General features: G+C 40.1%; 1 protein-coding gene and 1 long non-coding RNA gene across 12 annotated transcripts in view; one reads left to right on the forward strand and one right to left on the reverse strand.

The window, feature by feature from the left end:
• LOC136699108 (uncharacterized) overlaps nucleotides 1-17282 on the forward strand; it is a 92083-nt gene that overhangs the window by 21209 nt on the left and 53592 nt on the right. The gene's annotated exons all lie outside the window — the stretch shown is intronic.
• On the reverse strand, nucleotides 787-11892 carry LOC136700383 (uncharacterized). 2 transcript variants are annotated; one of them, XR_010803740.1, is made up of 4 exons: nucleotides 10370-11892; nucleotides 9898-9999; nucleotides 8365-8466; nucleotides 787-1571 (listed from the first exon to the last, which is right to left on the reverse strand). It is a non-coding gene; the product is annotated as an uncharacterized lncRNA (long non-coding RNA). The 2 variants fall into 2 exon arrangements; XR_010803741.1 differs by lacking the exon at nucleotides 787-1571 and adding an exon at nucleotides 5706-5775.

Genomic DNA, 17282 nt, shown 5'->3' on the forward strand with positions numbered 1-17282 from the left:
TCTTCACTGCAGCTGCACAAATCCAGTTCTACACACACACACACACACACACACGTACAGCTTAACACTTACACCTTCACACACTCTTCACTGCAGCTACACAAATCCAGCTCTACACACACACACACACACACACACACACATCCACACACACACACACATCCACACACACACACGTACAGCTTAACACTTACACCTTCACACACTCTTCACTGCAGCTACACAAATCCAGCTCTACACACACACACACACACACACATCCACACACACACACACACACGTACAGCTTAACACTTACACCTTCACACACTCTTCACTGCAGCTGCACAAATCCAGTTCTACACACACACACACACACACACACACACACACACATACTTGTTTCTGTGCATTGTGGGGGTCACCTGGAGGAATACTCACATTGTGGGGTCCACCCTTTCCCAAGGTGCTACAGACTTGAAAAAAATCATGCTTTGTCAAAATGCACTTGTGAATCTTAATATCACTTCAAATTACAAATATCTCACCAAAATTGATTCTGACCAGACGTCCTCGTGACTTGTGGGGACATTTCAGGTTTGGAGTATATTTGGGGACCAAATATTACACAAATCACCTGTTCTCATTCTTTGTGGGGACCAATTTCATTTTGAGAGAGAACAATGTGTAATCTATAATTAATGCAGAAAAACAACTAATCCAGGCCGATGCATTCGTTTAAAGATTAATTTATTAACCTTTAACGTTATTTGAACTAATTTGTTCTTTTAGTAAACTCTGAAAAAGATAGGCACAGATGTGTACATACTGTAGAAGCAATGAAGTTAGCCAAAAACTGAGAGAATAAAACACAATATAAATAAATAATACCTTGAATAACTGATGAGCTTAGCTAGGCTAAAGAAAATTAAAAATCAATATGAACACACACAATATAAACTCAGAATAATTGACAAGAGACAGTCCATCTATGATATTAACCAAGAACTCCATTACGAACACTGTACTTACACTCGCTGTCCATTATATTAGTTACTCTTACCATGTAGGAGCACTGCCATGTCTGATCCACTCATACCAGAGCAACACATTAATTGTGCTTGTGCAATGCATGGGACCTACACTACTGGACTGTTTGGTCCCTGGTTGGCTTTTCACTACCACAACCTCACCCCAAGAAATGTATCTGGAATCAAAACAAATCGCGCCAGGTGGGGGTCCTCTAGGAGTACTGCCCATTGAAGAACAGGGTGAAATCTGGTAAACAAAGCATGCAGCACAAGAAATGGACACTATTCTGTAAATGCTGAACTACAAAATGCTCCTACATTGTAAATGGAGCTGATGAAATGAACAGTGAGTATAGACACAAGGTGTTCCTATCAAAACTGCCTGGTCCGAGAGACCTTTGATCAAGTCTGAAAACAGAACCTTTAAAACAATATAAATCACATCACAACATTGCAGAGACAGGTTTAAGAGCCCACTGTTCAGATGTATACAGTGAACAAACAGCTTTCCAGGAACTTTCCATCAACATGAGCTTCTCCACTCCATGGAATTCACTGGACCTAGGTGACAAAAAAAAAAATATATATATATATATATATATATCTCAAAGGAAATTTTCCTATGCCTAAATTTTAATAAAAATTTCTCTTTTACCAACATCTTTTTTGGCACAAATTGCATGATTTAATAAGGCTGTTTTTCTTACAACATGCAAAAGAGAAAACAGACCTACATTGGCACTCAAAATGGTATCAAGCCCCAAATTAGGATTATTAGCTATTTTTTTTTTGCAAAAAGTGATTAAAATAACAATTTAAATAGATAAAATTGTTTTCTCCCAATCCAACAAAAAATGCCCAAAATAACTACTGCCTCAGAATTATTAAACACCTTTTAAAACCCTTTGTGACAGGTGTAATTAATACTTAGTAGAGTACCTTTTTACCATTTCTTTATACTTGAGTGAATCCATCTCATTCATAAAACAAGTACGTTCATAAATATCATTCAATTACATGTTTCTTGATGGATTCCTGATATATGATCACACTGCACGATTGTAGCCCCGATTTTCTTGTCAAAGACTGTTTTAGGGGATCACGGGAACAACCCTTAGGTCAGAGGCAAATCAACACTATCTCGATTGCTACGTGTGAACCACTGAAAGATGTGATACAAGAGTTTGCCCAGAAATCGCTGATGCCATGCAAACAGCCAATAAATATCCAGTAGTATGAGACTTGTGACTGACAGTGAGCGAAGAGACAAGCTCCCATCAATGAGAATTTGAGGCATAGGCTGATGAGAAGAAGAACTACACTGTTGTCTTTGTTGTGTCTACTGGTCCTGTTCTGTATGTATTTTAACATCTTTGTAATTACTGCATTGTACTCTCTGCACTAATGTTCTGGAGTCAAATACGGAGTCAAAAAAGGGTAAAAAATTTTGAGTTTGTAAAACAATACTCACAAATGTAACAGACTTTGTAACTGTGTTTGAGTAACTACATACACGTTAAAATCCACAAATGTATACGTCAAATTTAAAACAACAACTACAATAATAATAACTTAAATTCACAGATGTGTAAAAAAGATTTGCATTTGTAAATGAAATGTTGTGAATGTGTGAATCAGTAAAATACTTAAAATGTGCAAGAGCAAACTTTTTTAATGGTTCCAAATGTGACAGTGGGAGTTTTTGAATGAGATGGAAAAAAACACACATTCGCCTTCTCTGCTGTGTGCGCAAATCTCTTTTTGCAGTTGCAAATTAAAGACCCTGTTTTAACGGCCAATTGATGGACCAATAGGAAAGCTTTAGCTGGACCAATCAGATCCCAAGGTTTGTTTAACCAATCGGATTTGTTGCTGTCAACCATAGCGCTTTTCCACCAAAAGAACTCTGGTTCTTGAACCAGTTCTGTTCCTGATTCTAGGAACATTGGTTCTTTCCAGTGAACCACCGCATTTCTACACATTTTGAGGGGAACCAGGAATACGTCATGAATGGAGACACTATGGCTGAGTTCAGAGGCATCCTGCTGACCTTGTGAACAGTGGAGAAACGTAACCAAGAGCCCAGAGCTTCAAATACAGCGTTATCGCCCAGTGGAGCTTGACAGGGTCATTCACAACGTTTCATATAAATAAATAATAGGAAAAAACAGGAACATGCCCCATTTTTATGCGTTTCTGGTGAAGTTAGGCGCAATTGCATGTGCGTTGATCAAAGCCGCGGCTCTTGTTTACATTTCTCTGCTGTCCGTAGAAACGCGGCGGTTCACGGACCTGAGTTCATTTTGTGGAAAAGCGCTATGGTTGACAGCAACAAATCAATGTTCCAATTGGTTAAACAAACCTCACAATCTGCTTGGTCCAGCTAAAGATTTCCTATTGGTCCATCAATTGGCCGTCAAAACAGGGTCTTAAATACGCATCTGCAAAAAGAGATTCGCACACGCAACAGAGAAGGAGAATGTGTGGATTTTTCCATCTCATTCAAAAATTCCCCCAGTCACATTTGGAACTTTAAAAAGGTTTGCTCTTGCACATTTTAAACCGTTTGAGAAGTTACTGATTCACACATTCACAACATTTCATTTACAAATGCAAATCTTTTTTGCACATTTGTGAATTTAATTTATTATTGTAGTTGTTGTTTTAAATTTGTGCATTCCAATACATTTGTGGATTTTAGTTTTACGTGTATGTAGTTGCTCAAGCACAGTTAAAATTTCATGTATGTAGTTGCTCAAAAGCAGTTACAAAGTCAATTACATTTGTGAGTATTGTTTTAAAATGCACCAGAGCAAAGCTTTATGTTCCAAATGTGACAAAAAATGCACACATTCACCTTCTCTGCTGCTTGTGTAAATCTCTTTTCACAGTTGTGAATTTTTGACCCTGATTGGCCAACTGATGTACCAATAGGAAAGCTTTAGCTGTACCAATCATATAGTGAGGTTTATTTAACCGATCAGAACATTGATTTGTTGCTGTCAATCACAGCGCTATTTCACCAAAAGAACTCTGGCTCCTAGACCGGTTCCATTCCTGATTCTTGGAACCTTGGTTCTTTCCAATGAACTGCTGCGTTTCTACACGTTTAAAGGGGAAACAGGTATACGTCATTAGCAGGGGAGTCGCTGTGCCTGAATACAGCACCAGCACCAAAGACTGTTAGACTCATTGTTAGAGTCATTGTTTATTCTTTGTTTACCATGAAGTCAGACCCGAGTGAGATATAATACTGTGTAAATGTTGCCGAGTTCAGAGCCGTCCTGCTGAGCTTGTGAACAGCAGAGAAATGTAACCGAGAGCTGCGGCTCTGACCAACACAAATGGAATCGCACACAAACAGCACCAGAAACAAAAAAACAGGGCGTGTTCCTGTTTTATTTCTTTTTATTTATTTATTTGAAACGTTGTAAATTACCCTGTCAAGCTCCGCAGTGCAATAACGCTGCATTTGAAACTCAGCTGGGAACAAACTTTTCTAGGTCGCGAACCAGTTTGTGTAGATGGAAACATACCAAACGGTTCCAAATTCACCTTGCGAACTGGAACCGTTCTGGTTCCTTTTTGGTGGAAATGCACTATCAGAGATATAATAGAGTAGGGGTCCCCAATTACTTTTACTCAAGGGCCACATCCAACAAACATCGTAAAGGCAGGGTGTCATTCTCATATTTTTTCATACAGTACTTTACAAGATTTATTATTTCAGTTAATATATTAAGTCTATGTAAATCGGTAGGCCTTACTAACTACAGTTATTTTATTTTACAAACACTTCAATGAGAGAAGTGATAGTGGCAGGTGGAAACGAGATACCTGAATTTTTGTATTTAAATTGTATCAGCAGCAAATTGCAAGAATGCAAACCCCAGCCTTGTATGTGTAACGAGACCAATGGCCTGATGTGGCAGCAAGTCCAGTTTATATTATTACATTTATTCAAACTAGGAACTATGACTAAACGTTAACTACATCAGTGGCATAGCCACAAATTGATCTTTGGGTGGGCCTGTGTAAAAGTGTGTGTGCACAATTATTCTTTCTATAATAATAAGCAGTGTGATTTATGAAATTGTAAGCTGCCAACTTTCTGAAACCAAATTTAGGGACACATTTATAGCTTTACTATTTTAAATACTTCACTAATTACAATTTATATAAATAAATCATTGACAGTTAATACAAGTTAGGACCAATGAGAAGCATGTTCTGTGGAGTACCTGCCCCTCCCTCTGGCTAAGGGAGACCTGCAGAGCTTCTGTCTGTTTCAAACTATAAGTTTTTACAGTCTAACCTCAAAACAATATAATAAATGGTGTCCTGTGTTGGTTCAATACCAAACACGGCTTTCAGTGTCCAAATATCGAACAAAGTTTGGGAACTGTACAGAACGTGGGTGGCAGGCACATGCAAGACCAGTAGAGATAGGTGTTATGGGATTTGTAGCCAAGTTTGCTGCATCCATGCATGTGAACTTCGATATCAGGTGCCGAAAACTATGGGCAGCTGTGGAGGAGTTATCAGAACCAGCTGAAAATCTAGTCAGCAGTTGTGGAAAAGAAAAAAAATACTTGGGGAAAATGCATATTACTTAGAGAAATACACTGTAACGTAAACTGTAGTTCAGAAAATGTTGTCTGTATACTGACCTGTGAGTGTACTGCTATAGTAGGAGTGTCTCCCTAGAAGTGGTCCCTACGATGCTAGACCTGACAGTGTGTGTCACCAATACAAACTGAAAGAGCTGTGTCAGAAAAGAAAATAATAACAAATTCTAACTAGACCCTCAGTGACACCAGTCATGAGGTAACATACACTGTAGTTCAGAAAAGCTGTCTGTATATTGACCTGTGAGTGTACTGCTGTAGTAGGAGTGTCTTCCTAGAAGTGGTCCCTACGACGCTAGACCTGACAGTGTGTGTCACCAATACAACTTTAAAGCGCTGTGTCAGAAAAGAAAATAATAACAAATTCAAACTAGACCCTCAGTGACATCAGTCATAAGGTAATGTACAGTGTAGTTCAGAAACGCTGTCTATATATTGAGATGTGAGTGTACTGCTATAATAGGGGTGTCTCCCTAGAAGGGGACCCTTCTATGCTAGACCTGACAGTGTGTGTCACCATTACAACCTTAAAGAGCTGTATCAGAAAAGAAAATAATAAAAAATTCAAATTAGAACCTCAGTGACATCAGTCATGAGGTAATGTACACTGTAGTTCAGATAAACTGTCTGTATATTGACCTGTGAGTGTACTGCTTTAGTAGGAGTGTCTCCATAGAAGGGGACCCCACTATGCTAGACCTGACAGTGTGTGTAACTAATATAATCTTAAAGAGCTTTATCAGAAAAGAAAATAATAACAAATTCAAACTAGAACCTCAGTGACATCAGTCATGAGGTAATGAACACTGTAGTTCAGATAAACTGTCTGTATATTGACCTGTGAGTGTACTGCTTTAGTAGGAGTGTCTCCCTAGAAGGGGACTCCACTATGCTGGACCTGACAGTGTGTGTCATTAATATAAGCTTAAAGAGCTGTGTCAGAAAAGAAAATAATAACAAATTCAAACTAGACCCTCAGTGACATCAGTCATGAGGTAATGTACACTGTAATTCAGATAAACTGTCTGTATATTGACATGTGAGTGTACTGCTTTAGTAGGAGTGTCTCCCTAGAAGGGGACCCCACTATGCTAGACCTGACAGTGTGTGTCATTAATATAAGCTTAAAGAGCTGTGTCAGAAAAGAAAATAATAACAAATTCAAACTAGACCCTCAGTGACATCAGTCATGAGGTAATGTACAGTGTAGTTCAGAAACGCTGTCTGTATATTGACCTGTGAGTGTACTGCTATAGTAGGAGTGTCTCCCTAGAAGGGGACCCCACTATGCTAGACCTGACAGTGTGTGTCACCAATACAACCTTAAAGAGCTGTATCAGAAAAGAAAATAATAACAAATTCAAATTAGAACCTCAGTGACATCAGTCATGAGGTAATGTACACTGTAGTTCAGATAAACTGTCTGTATATTTACCTGTGAGTGTACTGCTTTAGTAGGAGTGTCTCCATAGAAGGGGACCCCACTATGCTAGACCTGACAGTGTGTGTAACTAATATAATCTTAAAGAGCTTTATCAGAAAAGAAAATAATAACAAATTCAAACTAGACCCTCAGTGACATCAGTCATGAGGTAATGTACACTGTAGTTCAGATAAACTGTCTGTATATTGACCTGTGAGTGTACTGCTTTAGTAGGAGTGTCTCCCTAGAAGGGGACCCCACTATGCTAGACCTGACAGTGTGTGTCATTAACATAAGCTTAAAGAGCTTTGTCAGAAAAGAAAATAACAACAAATTCAAACTAGACCCTCAGTGACATCAGTCATGAGGTAATGTACACTGTAAATCAGATAAACTGTCTGTATATTGACATGTGAGTGTACTGCTTTAGTAGGAGTGTCTCCCTAGAAGGGGACCCCACTATGCTAGACCTGACAGTGTGTGTCATTAATATAAGCTTAAAGAGCTGTGTCAGAAAAGAAAATAATAACAAATTCAAACTAGACCCTCAGTGACATCAGTCATGGGGTAATGTACACTGTAGTTCAGATAAACTGTCTGTATATTGACCTGTGAGTGTACTGCTTTAGTAGGTGTTTCTACCTAAACGGGGACCCCACTATGCTGGACCTGACAGTGTGTGTCACTAATATAAGCTTAAAGCGCTGTGTCAGAAAAGAAAATAATAACAAATTCAAACTAGACCCTCAGTGACATCAATCATGGGGTAATGTACACTGTAGTTCAGAAACGCTGTCTGTATATTGACCTGTGAGTGTACTGCTGTAGTAGGAGTGTCTCCCTAGAATGGGACCCCTCTATGCTAGACCTGACAGTGTGTGTCACTAATATAAGCTTAAAGAGCTGTGTCAGAAAAGAAAATAATAACAAATTCAAACTAGACACTCAGTGACATCAGTCATGAGGTAATGTACAGTGTAGTTCAGAAACGCTGTCTGTATATTGACCTGTGAGTGTACTGCTTTAGTAGGTGTTTCTCCCTAAACGGGGACCCCACTATGCTAGACCTGACGGTGTGTGTGTGCACATTTGACCAAAACCTTTTCAATAGTTCCGTCCTGAGAGGGTCCCCACAACGTAAGGCCTGAAAGTGTGTGTAACCAGTACCATCCCTAAGGCCTCACCCAAAAGCAATGAACTATCACAATTTTGTACCAGAGAAATTAACTTCAACTGACCACAGTGACCTGCCTCACTAAAACCTATTTCAGTGACTATATGGACATGAAACCTTTTTAAATACCTCCAAGTCAGAGGACGGCGCTCCAGCGCTGAGCACAGGACCGGAAGCTCAGTGGGTTTGTTCTACCATGTCCATCGTGTCAGCGGTGTCCTCTCATGCCTTCTACAGAGATTTCAAACAACAGTAAAACATTTCGGTGAACACCACACACAAATACATTAGTATTTAAAGTGCAATACATTTTACAACATGTTTAATCTCTCATCAGTTAAACAATTGCTGAGGCAAATTGACTTGACATGGATACACCATGGTATTAAAAAACGTAAGACACATTTGTCCTGACACAAGTAACAATTTCAGATTATACCACCAATACAACCGCCAATACAACCTGAAAGAGCTGAATCAGAAAAGTAAATAACCATTTTAAACTAGACCCTCAGTGACATCAGTCATAAGGTAACGTACACTGTAGTTCAGAAACGCTGCCTGTATATTGACCTGTGAGTGTACTGCTATAGTAGGAGTGTCTCCCTAGAAGGGGATCCCTCTATGCTAGACCTGACAGTGTGTGTCACTAATATAACCTGAAAGAGCTGTGTCAGAAAAGAAAATAATAACAAATTCAAATTAGACCCTCAGTGACATCAGTCATGAGGTAATGTACACTGTAATTCAGATAAACTGTCTGTATATTGACATGTGAGTGTACTGCTTTAGGAGTGTCTCCCTAAACAGGGACCCCACTAGGCTAGACCTGACAGTGTGTGTCACTAATATAAGCTTAAAGCGCTGTGTCAGAAAAGAAAATAATAACAAAATCAAAGTAAACCCTCAGTGACATCAGTCATGAGGTAATGTACAGTGTAGTTCAGAAACGCTGTCTGTATATTGACCTGTGAGTGTACTGCTATAGTAGGAGTGTCTCCCTAGAAGGGGACCCCTCTATGCTAGACCTGACAGTGTGTGTCACTAATATAAGCTTAAAGAGCTGTGTCAGAAAAGAAAATAATAACAAATTCAAACTAGACCCTCAGTGACATCAGTCATGGGGTAATGTACACTGTAGCTCAGATAAACTGTCTGTATATTGACCTGTGAGTGTACTGCTTTAGTAGGTGTGTCTCCCTAAACGGGGACCCCACTATGCTAGACCTGACAGTGTGTGTCACTAATATAAGCTTAAAGAGCTGTGTCAGAAAAGAAAATAATAACAAATTCAAACTAGACCCTCAGTGACATCAGTCATGGGGTAATGTACACTGTAGTTCAGATAAACTGTCTGTATATTGACCTGTGCGTGTACTGCTTTAGTAGGTGTTTCTCCCTAAACGGGGACCCCACTATGCAAGACCTGACAGTGTGTGTGTGCACATTTGACCAAAACCTTTTCAATACTTCCGTCCTGAGAGGGTCCCCACAACGTACGACCTGAGAGTATGTGTAACCAGTACCATCCCTAAGGCCTCACCCAAAAGCAATGAACTATCACAATTTTGTACCAGAGAAATTAACTTCAACTGACCACAGTGACCTGCCTCACTAAAACCTATTTCAGTGACTATATGTATATGAAACCTTTTTAAATACCGCCAAGTCAGAGGACGGAGCTCCAGCGCTGAGCACAGGACCGGAAGCTCAGTGGGTTTGTTCTACCATGTCCATCGTGTCAGCGGTGTCCTCTCATGCCTTCTACAGAGATTTCAAACAACAGTAAAACAGCCTTCAGTTAATGAAATATCACAATTTAATATTAAACATTTGGTAACCACAAATGAGACTATCAGTGTAATTTAATGAATACACAATCTTTTATTTTAATCTACATATTATGCATAACCTAGCTTCAGTTCAAAAATTGAAAAGTTTTAAAAACACATTAGCATTTAGCAGAAAATAAAAATAAAAAGCTGAATTTTACCAGTACTCCTTATATTACAAATAACTACTCTACAACTGCTTAAAGGCTGCTAATTTAAAACATTAAGTGAACTATACAGGCAAAAAAAAAAAAAAAAAACATAATGCACAATTCTTGAAGAAAAGATTATACTAGAATTACCTTTAGATGAGTTTAGAGATACCTTCCAATACATTGGTGTTGATAGTGGCACTGATGATATTCTGTGCTGCTTCATCAAGTGCTTTCACTCTCCTCCGTCTCAATTGTACTGTCCTCCTGAAACTCACAATATGCGTAAATGTAGGCAGACAAATCATAACCTAGCCACTGAAATACATTGCATTGTAATGCTGGTCCCAAGCGTGTGTACATAGGGAAGGTTGTGTCAGAAAGATTATCTTTTGTATAAACTATGTCAAATTAACAATGCAGATCACTAACAAGAGTTCCATATCGGATCAGAGAAGGCCCGGGTTAACAACGTCCACCATTGGGATTGTTTCCTGCCAGTGTACCAGTGGAAATTGGGATACTGTTGGTCACAGGAGAAGGAGAGGGGGAACAAGAACAAAATAAAAAAGAGGGTGAGGAAGGTGGAGGTGAGAGTGGAAACACTGAACGTTAGCACTATGACTGGTAAAAGGAGAGAGGTAGATGATATGGTGGTAGAATTTGCCCCAAAAAATGCAAATGGCAGTAGTAAATACTTATTTTCAGAAGAAGGAAGAGCATAGGGTGACATTTAAGAGTGGAGGAAGGTCTACACATGTGGACTATGTTTTATGCAGGCGAAGCAACCTGAAGTAATTTAGTGACTGTAAGGTGGTGGCAGGGGTGAAGTATAGCAAGGCATCATCAGACGGTGGTGGTAGGTAGGATGTATTTGGAGGTGAAGAAAAGGAAGTGGGTGAGGGCTAAATCACAGATCAGATGGTGGACGTTAAAGTAAGAACAGTACGGTGTGTGATTCAGGGAGCAGGTGAGGCAGATGCTAGGTGGGGTGGACGAGGTGATGGACAGATGGGCAGAGACTGCAAAAGCAGTGAGGGAATCGGCTACAGGTACTGTGTTTGTTGTATGGACAGAGGAAGGAAGGGAGGAGACTTTGTGCTGGAATGAGGAGATCATGCAGGAAATCTTAAGAAGGAAGTGGTCGACAAAATAGAATTGGAATCTCAAGAGAGATGTCTAAAGAAATACAAAAAAAATGCAGCATCAAGCAAACGGAGAAGTGACAAAGGCTAGGGAAAATGCACGTGAAAAGTTGTATGAGAATATGGATAGTGAGGTTAGAATAAAAGACATGTATGGACTGGCGAGATGAGAGAGGAACAGGATGTGAGGATGTACAGCATGTTAGAATGATAATGAATGTAGAAGGTATTGTGCAGACTAATGAAGAGATGATATTTGAAGGATGGAAGGAGTACTTTGAGGAACTGATGAATGTTTGTGAGGAGAATAGGGAGCATGTTAAGGTTAGTCTGGAGCTATGGAGGAACACAGTAATTCATTCACTCACTTACTGTAAGTATACATCTAAATGTGAATAAACAGTTCTCGTATTCTGAGCTTAGATGCAGATCAGTCGGGGGGTCAGTGCATTACTCTCCTTTTTCTCCTCCCAGATCTTTCCCTTTTCCTCTTTCCACCTGCCCAGGAACGGCTTCTGCCGTCTCCCTCTCCACAGTCTCTCTCTCCCTAAAAGTAAACAAATACAAACAAACCAAATGTTACAAGCAAGTCAGGCTTATAGTACACACCAAATGCTCACTGATTTTCAAATGAAGGAGTTGCAAATATAATCATAGGCTACACTGTCAAACACATTGTTTTAGATTTGCCGATTTTTAACATCTCAAAGCAATTTTACGTGATTTAAACTAATTACAAAAACCCACATATTGGCACTTTAATTTAACTTTCACGTCTGTCTTTCTCTCTCAAGTGAATGCACTGAAAATACAGTTTTAATAAAACTCTGATTATATGATTCTAATAAAATATCACGTTTACTCTCAATATTAAACATTTACAAATGAAGCGTCGCCTTAAACCCTTGCCTCTAACTGGCCTCTATAATGTAAACAGCTGAAGTAACTGTCTCTCTGTCTCCAACATGCATTCATGGAAACAGAGTCCTTTAAAAACTTAATTTTACAAAAACAGCCGAATATTCTCTCTATATCCAGTATAGCGTTAGCTAAAGCACGAAAGCTTTTAACGTCACATTTAAGAGCCTCTTTCTCTCTGCACTACTCTCACACGGAAATATAGCCCTTTAAAACATTTAAAACAGATTAATAACTCCCATTCTCTCTATACACACACAAATAAGACTAAAATAAGCGTCACATTACCGAGTAAAGCCATATATTTAAGCACTTTTACGTGATTTAAAGTAATTACAAAAACCCACATATTGGCACTTTAATTTAACTTTCCCGTCTGTCTTTCTCTCTCAAGTGAATGCACTGAAAATACAGTTTTAATAAAACTCTCTAACTGTCTCCCTGTCTCCAACACGCATTCATGGAAACAGAGTCCTTTAAAAACTTAATTTTACAAAACCAGCCGAATATTCTCTCTATATCCAGTATAGCGTTAGCTAAAGCACGAAAGCTTTTAACGTCACATTTCACGGGCCTCTTTCTCTCTGCACTACTCTCACACGGAAATATAGCCCTTTAAAACATTTAAAACAGCTTAATAACTCCCATTCTCTCTATATACACACATAAATACGACTAAAATAAGCGTTACATTACCGAGTAAAGCCATATATTTAAGCCGTTGTTTATTACCTTTCAGCTCGTCCTGTGCACGGCCCGCAGACTCTTCGTGGAACAGAGGGATTATGGGAAGTGTAGTTCCTTTGTAGTTCCGAGTTGCTTTTCCTTCATTCAATGTAGAACGGTGAAAACTACAAACCGCCATTTTATATTCGCTTCCATTACACAGAGCCATTATCTTCAACCAAATGTTCGGCTGAGCTATTTTAATACATAAAGAGTGGACTATATTTACACGTATATGAATTTTACTGTTGAACGTGTCACCATTAAAGACTTTATAACGCTGATGTTTGAACTAAAAGTTTTAATTTAAACAATTTAATTTGCCTCCTCACTAACTTACAATATACTACACCAGGATTAATATTTTGTAACTAAATGTATGTCCATGTACATTTCTTGTTAAGATTATTTTCTATGTTTAAAAGACTAACTAGTTGTGTACGGTGTTTTATTTGTGTTTACCTTGGAGAAGGAGCCATTAATGCAGTGTTTAAAGGACCCTAGTTCATTTAATATGAGTCACTGTCAGTGTTGCGTAGACGCAGTAGTGAAGTGTGTACGGACCCCCACGATCTGTGTGTTCATGCAATACCACCGAGTGCCACCGGGGGCGTGGTGAGCAGAGTCACACACAGATGAGACACACGGCTGTCAGGTTTGTGTGAAGCATGGGGGCCAAAAAAAAAACTGCACCACCCATATCAGCATGGCCTCCTGAGTCAACTGACCCATTTTGGCTGAAAACATTGTGGGGACCAGCAAACCGGTCCCCACCATGTTTTTGGTCCCCACACCGTGAGTGTGCTAACAGGTTGCGGACCCCACCATGTAATATAAACAAACACACACACACACACAGCTTAACACTTACACCTTCACACACTCTTCACTGCAGCTGCACAAATCCAGTTCCACACACACACACACATCCACACACACACACAGCTTAACACTTACACCTTCACACACTCTTCACTGCAGCTGCACAAATCCAGTTGTACACACACACACACGTACAGCTTAACACACCTTCACACACTCGTCACTGCAGCTGCACAAATCCAGTTCTACACACACACACACACACACGTACAGCTTAACACTTACACCTTCACACACTCTTCACTGCAGCTGCACAAATCCAGTTCTACACACACACACACAAACACACACACACACACAAACACACACACACACACACACACACACACACACAGCTTAACACTTACACCTTCACACACTCTTCACTGCAGCTGCACAAATCCAGTTCTACACACACACACACAAACACACACACACACACAAACACACACACACACACACACACACACACACACACACACACACACACAGCTTAACACTTACACCTTCACACACTCTTCACTGCAGCTGCACAAATCCAGTTGTACACACACACACACGTACAGCTTAACACACCTTCACACACTCGTCACTGCAGCTGCACAAATCCAGTTCTACACACACACACACACACACACACAAATATATCATACACTCTCAGTTCTGCTCCAGTTGTAGCGGTGAATATGGAACATAACACATTCACACACTCGTATAAAACCTGCTCATTCTCAAACCCTCATGTGAATCTGTGCAGTGCGAGTCACACAGCTGTAGAAAGACTCCTCAGAAATATAGATATATTTTAGTGTTCTTGGGGGGTGATATTTCTCTTGAACAAACACAAGTCAGTGACTGCACCTGCTCCAATCTGCAGCTACGAGTCTCTAACGCTGTCTTCTTCACTCACACCTGACTACTTCCGCCGCTCTCACATTTACAACAAATATCTCAGACGGAGCGTGGTGCAGAACTGATCTGTACCTGTAGAACTGGGGGGAGGGGCCTGTTCGGGGATTAACCCTTCTGACCAATCAGAGGAGTTCGTTTGTGCGCATGTCCCTTGGCGCCAAATACAGAGGGGAAAAAATCATTCAGCGCTGCTGCAGACACCTACGACGGCGTTTTAGGGGCCATGGCATTGAAAAAGATAATAATATGATTCCGAGAATAAAGTCAGAGTTCTGAGAAAAATCTCAGGGAGAGAGAGAGAGAGGGAGAGACACCCCGTACAAGAGTTAATATTGGGCTGACTTTACTCAGTGGAGGGAGTTGAGAGAGAAATTACACAAGACAGACGCTTTCTTCTGTGTTGGACTCGTAAGTATCACTATATTGTTGTAGTTTTTTTTCATGAGTTACGGTGTCAGTTAGTGATGAGTTTTGTTTATGAAAGTGGTGTTGGGAGTTACTGCAGTGAGCCGGGGTTTATGGCGAACTTTAGCCGGATTAGTTCACTCTTTCAGTGGTGGACAGTAATGAAGTATCTAAATGTAATTTGTTACAATACTTAAGTACTCTTTTCGTGTATCTGTACTTTACTGAAGTATTTCTATCATGGGCAACTTTTTACTTTTACTCTTCTACATTTCAAAGTCCTGCTCCGCGCAGCTCTCTGTGACGCACAGCAGCACCGTTGCTAGGAGACGAACGAACACAGTCGCCGTGTTAAAACAAGTGAAAATGTTTCTCCGCCCAAAACTAATAATATCAAAGGCATTCTTTGTTTTTATCAACTGTTGTGTGAATCTGAGACTGTAAATAATCACTTTCTATTCTTAGAACCGTTATGAATTAACAAAATGATTTGTAGCGTTAAGTCCATAAGTCCGATAAGTCCAAAAGACAAAAACTAGTATCAGGCAAAAAGTCTGAAAAACAAAACCATAGCCGTAACTCTATGGAGATCTACAACGAGGACTTCTACGTTTACTGGAGTAGTGATTGTAGAACGAGCGGGCGGTGGTTTACTTAATAATGTAACTTTATTCGGCTTGACAACTCACGACAGGATAGTGGAGCAGCAGGTAAAACACTGCAACAGAGCACCTCCGCTTTCCGTGCCTGCCGTAAAACAATACAGTGTCATGACGTGTGGTACACAACAGCAGTTCACAGTACACTCACTCAAATCAATATATGACACCCCCCCCACTTTTTTTTGTATAACCTATCCATAGCACATTCCCATTAATTAGCATAACTCATTTCCACCAGGTTATTACTCAAACGTGGACTATGTAACACGCTTTGCTACCATATGAAACAGATATATATGTATACAGCTGTAATCAGAAAAATAAGGTTCTCTTGCAACAAAATCAGTATCACTTTCAACTTAAAGCATATTTTCTCTCTATTCTCTTTTCTTTTGTTGACACAAAACTCATCACAGAACAGGCATCAATGCTTCACTATTATTCACAGAACATTAAGTTATTTGGTTCCTCTTTCACATCCCTGCTCCCTCCCCCACTGTCCAAAGGCCATACAGTGGATGACAGAGACCAAAGGTCCAGTCTTATGACCGGTCTGCACACACGTCCAGATCTGGTACAAACTTGTATTGGTGAGTCTGTATGTGTGTGTGTTACAACCTGACCAGAGTCAGAGGGGTTAGTCTCAAGGGTGTGACGTGGATGGTTTGACTGCTGTACACTCAGCTGATAGGGAGATAGAGGTTGTGGCAAGCTGTGGGGAATGCTACCGGCGAAGGTGGCGGCGATTTCTCCGGAACGATGTTCCCTGCGGTGTGTGGATGAGGTAAGACCTCTAGGTAATACATTCCTTGGAAACAACTGCAGGCGTCACCCAAGACTTTTCCTGATCAAGCTTTGCGACAACCGCGTCGCCTGGTCGCAGTGGAGAAAGAAGTCTGGCCCCATGGCGGCGATTCTAGTAAAAGGCCTGTAGGCCTCTTGTTTTAGGATTCTCTTAGAGGTCTGTACTGCTCTCTCTGCGTGACCGTTTCCTTGGGGGTGGTGAGGACTTGAGGTTAAGTGTTTAATGTCCATTTGTTGTGCTTGTTGTTCTTTGACTTCAGCACTGAAAACTGAGGTCCGTTGTCACTCACCACGTCATCAGGGATCCTGAATCTAGCAAAGATTGCTTTCAGTCGGTGAATAATCTGAGTACTTGTTGTAGAAGGCAAGTGCAGTATCTCCAGGAAACGGGAGTAGTAGTCCGATACTATGAGATAATAATTCTTGTTGTATTCACAGAGGTCAAAGCCACTGTGGTTGGCTTTGAAATGTCATAAAAAGGTGAGGATTGGTGCTGCTGTTAGCCTTCTTTTAATATTCTCAAAAGCTGACTGTTGGAGTTGACCCCAGATCCATGCATTTTTTCGTTTTGAGCAGTTCATACAAGGGCTGGCCAATGTTATAAATGTGTTATAAAGGTTGTCAGTAAAC

Source organism: Hoplias malabaricus, chromosome 6 (assembly GCF_029633855.1).
Source record: "Hoplias malabaricus isolate fHopMal1 chromosome 6, fHopMal1.hap1, whole genome shotgun sequence".
NCBI lineage: Eukaryota > Metazoa > Chordata > Actinopteri > Characiformes > Erythrinidae > Hoplias > Hoplias malabaricus.